General features: G+C 36.3%; 1 protein-coding gene across 2 annotated transcripts in view; it reads right to left on the reverse strand.

The window, feature by feature from the left end:
• The window catches only part of kdm6bb (lysine (K)-specific demethylase 6B, b), a 34,466-nt gene extending 32,325 nt beyond the window's left edge, over positions 1 to 2,141 (reverse strand). The window contains exons 1-3 of one of the 2 annotated variants that reach the window (XM_079599425.1): positions 2,041 to 2,141; positions 995 to 1,291; positions 196 to 369 (exon numbers count right to left, since the gene is read on the reverse strand). The gene's annotated coding sequence lies outside the window, so the exon portion shown is untranslated. Of the gene's footprint in view, positions 1 to 195; positions 370 to 994; positions 1,292 to 2,040 lie in introns of those variants that run through there. The other variant, XM_079599431.1, reaches the window with a different exon arrangement.
• Positions 2,142 to 6,260: the final 4,119 nt, after the last annotated feature.

A 6,260-nucleotide genomic window follows, 5' to 3' on the forward strand; every position in this document is an offset into this window, starting at 1 on the left:
ATAACCAATTTGTGTCTGGATAAATCAAAAAAATTGATAACTAGATTAAAATCCATAATCTATGAGAACTAGATATCTGCCTGGGAACAGCCTTGTCTGAACATGCTACACACATGAAATATGATGCTCAGTGTCATCATCTTTCAACCCGGATGAAGCCATGATTATTGGTCAGGACAGAGTTTAAAGACCCACCTCTTCTCCATGACGATTGGCTCTCCGTGCTGTTCATCTCAGTTCAATCAGGAAGAAGCTCCTCACAAACTGGTACCAATGGCACATTTCTACTGGCTGCAGATGCATCGGCATCACTGACACCATTTTCCATCCCACTGCAGCGATGAAGGAAAAATCCCAGCTGCTTGACAGCTGTGTGTGCATATGATGATGATGATGATGATGATGAAGATTATGAGAGAGAGTTGAATTTTAAGTTCAAATTTATTATTACAATTAATTTACATAACACACAACATTAAAAAGCTTTCTTTTAAACATCACATTCATCATCATTCAGTGTACATAGTACTTAATGTATCCCCCGTTATTCTATAAACTAGGAAGCAAAGATTCAACCAATGAGAGTTTTTTAAATGTATTGTTTCAGTAAATGTGGCCATGTCATGATGTCAGATTGCCTGAACCACAAGATAGCAGATAGATCTCAAAATAAATTTGATATTTTAATAGGCTACTATAAAAAGGCAGTATACATCAATCAGAAAATTATAAATAAACACTTTTAAAATGGGTGTAAATGAGTGTGTTAAAAGGAGGTTAAACAACCCATGCGAGCTTAGACATTTATATTCAAACAGTGCCATCTAGCGGTGTGTTTTAGAAATACAAAAGAGACGCACAAGTGACGAACATTAAAACACAATCGTATGAGTGTGACTCTGGACTGGCTTACTCATAATAACAATATCTAAAAAGTAACATAACTAACTAGTTCTCATAACCCAGCTATAATTAAATACATTCATCATCTTACCTGCGGAATGACTGGAAACCGATCTTTCCAGGTGTACGAGCTACTGATGAAGTGTTGCGCAGTTTAAATTCATTCAAGAATACCCCATAGAGTCTTCCTCCACCTGTAACGCCACCATCTGTACATGTACCCTCCATCAGAGCTTAATTACTGATGAGCGGAGACTGGAGGACTTGTTACTCACAGCTGCGTTACTTTTACTAAGGATGAGCGGTGGTTGAGTCAGCGTGACGTCAGCGCAATTCATCCCACGCGCTGGAGTGTCACTTGGGCTCGTGATAAGGAGCTCGTGCAGAACTACATCACACGTTTTGTTTAAATAGTACTTTTTTTTCTTTTCTTTTTTTTGCAAAAGCTAACACCACTGCAAGCGCAGTTTAAGTAGAATGAATAATGGGTAACAGAAAAATACATATAGCTTTCGTTCTCTGGAATTTATTGTCTTAAAGTTTTGCCTGCCTTGTACATAAAAAAAGACAGACAAAGATTTGGATGAGATAAAAAAAAGTCGAATTTTGGGATATTTTATTGTCCTCTACATATTGGAAAAAGATAAGTTAGTAAAAAACAGCAAGAATAGGCTGAAGTTCTAGTCAAGTAAACATGCTAAATGTTTACATGAAATTAATGTTTTATATTGTTGTTGAGGTTGTTCAGTAATTCATTCCTGCACTTGTCCTAAAATAGCACATGAATTTGTGAATTATGCACACTTTGTGTTTGTGTTATCCCTACAGTCGATTGGACTGTGTAGAGTAGTCGCCAAAGGGATAGGTTTTACACATAGATGCCTCATTAGCAGCTGTTTCTATGGACCGCTCTACGTAAGCCGTCCGCCACATTGGATCGGTCTGCAGCCATAGTTCGCATATATGATTATTATCTATATCTGGAATAGACTTTAGCAGGTGCTTAACTAACACATACAACAAGACGAAGGCGTCAGCTAACATGACAATAAAAAGTTAGCATAGTTAAAAAACCTGTAGGCTAATAATGAGTATATATACAAAAGCCTATAAAAACACAAAACAACACATTCTCACCTGTAAAAAATGTTATCCCATTTCTTTGGGAATTTAACTCCTTGCGGTTTTACAACCAGAAGCGGCGTAATGTTGTGGCATCATTGATTCTTACTGCGAGTGACGACACGCTGACCGTTCCAAGATGGCGGATGCGCCGACGTGTCTAGAGCTGTCAAATGTGGTATCTATCTACGTAGTTGATTCTATGGCCAAAGGGAGCAGAAAAAGTGGGATGCAGACCACCCACTAGGTAACTATGGCAACAAGTCAACCTTACATTGGCGGGCAGAGCAGTCAGCAGTGGAGGAAAGCTCACTGGTAAGTGCGAAAGTTAACATATACAATCACTTGTGTGTACTTAAGACATGACAAGTTCTGTTCTCGACATTAACATTGTAAGCTCACTTTCCCTTATAGTTTATTGAATTGTATAAAAGTCCAGATTACCACTGAATTTAGATAATTTATAGCCCGTCTTCCATGCTGTATAGAAAATTATGTTTCTTCTGGGGGTGTAAATTAAAATATATTAAAATAAAATAAAATAAAATTTGTTATGAAGGAAAATCATTGCAGCACGTAAAATGTGGTACACTGTGGTAGAATCTGGTAGCCTTTTTTGATACAGTGAATGTAATATAAATTAAAGAGATCCAAATTGTAAATAAGTTACAAGAATAATGTTTTTTTTCCCACAATTTTTTAATAATAATATTCAGTGCAGCATTTATGGGTTCCACAATTAGGCCACCAGAGCAAAGGAAGCTGGTTTTCTTCACTTGTTGAGATGTTGTTGTCATGGTAGTGCATGACGAAGAGAAGTACAAGCGCTTCAGGAAATGAGAAAGAACCTCTCCAAAAGACATGCAAGCTCTTGACCTTCAGAACCAATGAGAGCGAACACACACACACACACACACACACACACACACACACACACACACACACACACACACACACACACACACACACACACACACACACACACACACACACACACACACACACACACACACACACACACACACACACACACCTATTAATGAATAATTGCGCACACTTGATTTAATGCTTTGCACTTCTGTAATATTTGCAACACAATTCAATTAACGTAGCCTAATGTTAGTTAGTATGCTTTTTGTTTTTCTGATAGATAACTTTTAAAATCATGCAGAGACGGTTTAATTAGTTGACAAACTTATATAAAAATGGAGTATTTTCACCCAGAGAATTCCTAAATTAAATTGAAATGTCTCAGTAAACATAGGCTATATCAATCACTAGGGGGAGCTACGACTCTATGCTGGTGAGAGTCTGTCGATCAATATCTTCCATTTAATTGCATTAAATTCCCATTATACAAATAAAATTGCAGATTGAACACATCTAAGTTCAGTCTGACTCTGCTGTGGTTGCAAATTGCTTATTTATTTGTGGGTCTTTTACTTCAAAATGTTCAAAAGAGCAAAATGCAGACTCATCAAAATATACATTTTAAGCTGATCAACTTCAGATTAATGTACATTCGAAATAGAACAGAAATGGGGGTAGACTGTTTGAAAGCATACTGAGAGGGCAACAGAACACTTCGTGTTTACGGCCCAGCCCTAAATCACCAATTACCGGCATCAACAGGAAATACATGATCATTATAGTTCACTTAAACCTAGTGTAATGTCATCCATCAATCAGAGTTGAAGTCAGTTAAAGGCTGAAAATGAGCCCAGACCTGTGAGGATACAGTTATATTACTGGACATGATCCATAGCCCTGCATTAATATTTCATTATGGCTTTATTGCAAATTTATTACTGTGCATTATGTATTTTTAAATGGCTTTATTATAGATTATCTGAGCCAGCTATTTAAAGTCCTAAAACTTTCTGAGTCGCATTTTGCCTGTATATATACGCATTTAAAATGTACATAGTCTTTCTCTTCCAGGAAAACTGAGCAAAAATATTGATGACTCATCCTGCACTTCATGGATTTGTATCCAATCAGATGCTCTCTAATGAGAAATCATGCTTATGTCTGAAATGTGACTAAATCCTGATATACGTTCTTCTCAAAATTCCTTTTTTTAGCAAGTATGTCATTTTAGAAAGTCTACTTCCGTCAAGCAAATTCAGCCCATATTGTGATGTTTCATATCATAATCACAGCTATATGTAACAGTGATAATATATTTATGCATAGATGCATAGTTTAGAATGTAACTTTTTAATTAATTTTTAATGAACTTCATTGTCACAATTTGTTATTAAAACCATAATATATTGCCCTAATTAAAATCTCAGTAAACACACTTAGCCGCTTTAAAAATAAACAAGGCTGTCAGAATGAATGGCTGAAAATCTGAGCCCGAGTCGCATGATAGAACATGAAAAAACAGAAACACGCTCTATTTCTAAATGTTTGACAGGCGCACCATATGTTTGTTAATTATGAAGCCGTTATGAAAGCACATCAGCTTTGCTTTATTTTTTCCTGCTGCTGGTCATATGGCTCACATCAGCTTTCTGGACACAGCTGGCTGAGGTCAAACTCTCTCCTTGTTCCACAACATGCTGACAGAAAGTTTCTGAGCCTGAGATGTGAGCCAAACGAGACATCATACTGACATACGAGGGTCGTGGTTCGAGGGGAATATGTGGCAAGATGTGGCAATACTGTACCACTTGTTTCCAACAGTTCCTGCTGCAGTATTATTGGACAGTGATCGCTGGGTCCACACGTATCTGCACTTAGAATTTGAGTGCCTATCAGTTACAAAATTCGACACCTTCCGTGCTTCCCATGTGATAATTACATATTTTAAATGAATTGAATACAGCTTTGATTTACCAATAAGAGGCCTACTCTTATCTCTATGTTAAAATCCATTCCAAAGGTTTTTCCACAAAATCTTTCCACATGATGGGTCAATGATGGTCAATCTATTAAGTTAACCCTAAAGCATAGTGTATAATATTTGATACATGATCTTCTAAACTTTCTAAATTATCAACACTTTGCTGAAAAACTTGTTGTACATCATCTTTATTTCTACATCTATCAATCATATGGCTCTCCATTATATATTTCCCCTCCACAATCAAAACTACAGAGCTTTGCTCATAAAACTAAGCATTTATCATCTTACTTAGACATATGAGCGATAACCGATATTTTTATAATATTTATGTAATTAGTCTGCCGTACTGTTATTAAAAAAAAGTATATATATTTTTTACAATTATTTAAAATGACATGCTATCAGAATTATTTTTGGCCATACATCCCCATCTGCACCAAATGGCATATTTTTGCTCAGTTTGGGTCTGTTTTTTCCTCTTTCGAGAAAGAAATATTATCCTATAACATGTATCAGTCATAAAAGCCTGGTGTATCAAATATGATACAAAACACGTATGCAAACTTTTTCTAAAGAAATAGGCTATTTTGTCTAAAGGTTCAATGTACTGTTCCATTTAAAAAAAACTTGATTTTTCTGACTATTATTTCATATGTCAGGCTTTAAAACATTAATAAACATGAATACAGTCACATGGATAATGACTTTCAAATTTCTGAATTAAAAAAGTAATTCTGATTTTTTCTTATTAAACTTTAAATAAACAGTGATTAAGAAAATATTACTAAATGGTTACATCACTTATTATGCTTTAAAAAAATATATGTTGAAAATGGAATAACACCAACACAAACCAAAGGTTATAGAATTTGAAACTTTAGATTTTGAATCTTCTTTCTCCTATTCATGATCTTTTATCCTTATCTGTCATTGAGCCAAATGCCTAAAAACTTAGATTCTGTTTCTGTCTGGGCCTAGTGATCTCTTATAAAGCTATCTTTATCCCATAATAACGATGGCCCGACAGCTAGCACAAAGATTGATAATGATACCTCGAAATTCAACCGACTGCTATATAAAAGATTAGATGTCACACTTTGTGCATCACACAGGTCATCTGCAACTTGCCACTCTGACTCGCCAACCTTGAGAGCTGTGTTTTGAAAGCGCACACTCGAGGGAAGCAGAAAGCGATATGTCAACCATCACTCCTCATTAGAGGCCAAATAACCCCAGCATGTCGCGCAGCACTGTCCCCCGGCCAATTTCTCTGTCCCTCCAAAACCGTATCTCCCTTTTACGGTCTCCGGCTGGCATCTTGCTCAGCAGTTTGAGCGCTAGTTGTCCCTGCGGTTGTAAGCTAAGTTCTTTCTACAAATAT

The sequence above is a fragment of the Phoxinus phoxinus genome, assembly GCF_949152265.1.
Source record: "Phoxinus phoxinus genome assembly, chromosome: 23".
Lineage (NCBI taxonomy): Eukaryota > Metazoa > Chordata > Actinopteri > Cypriniformes > Leuciscidae > Phoxinus > Phoxinus phoxinus.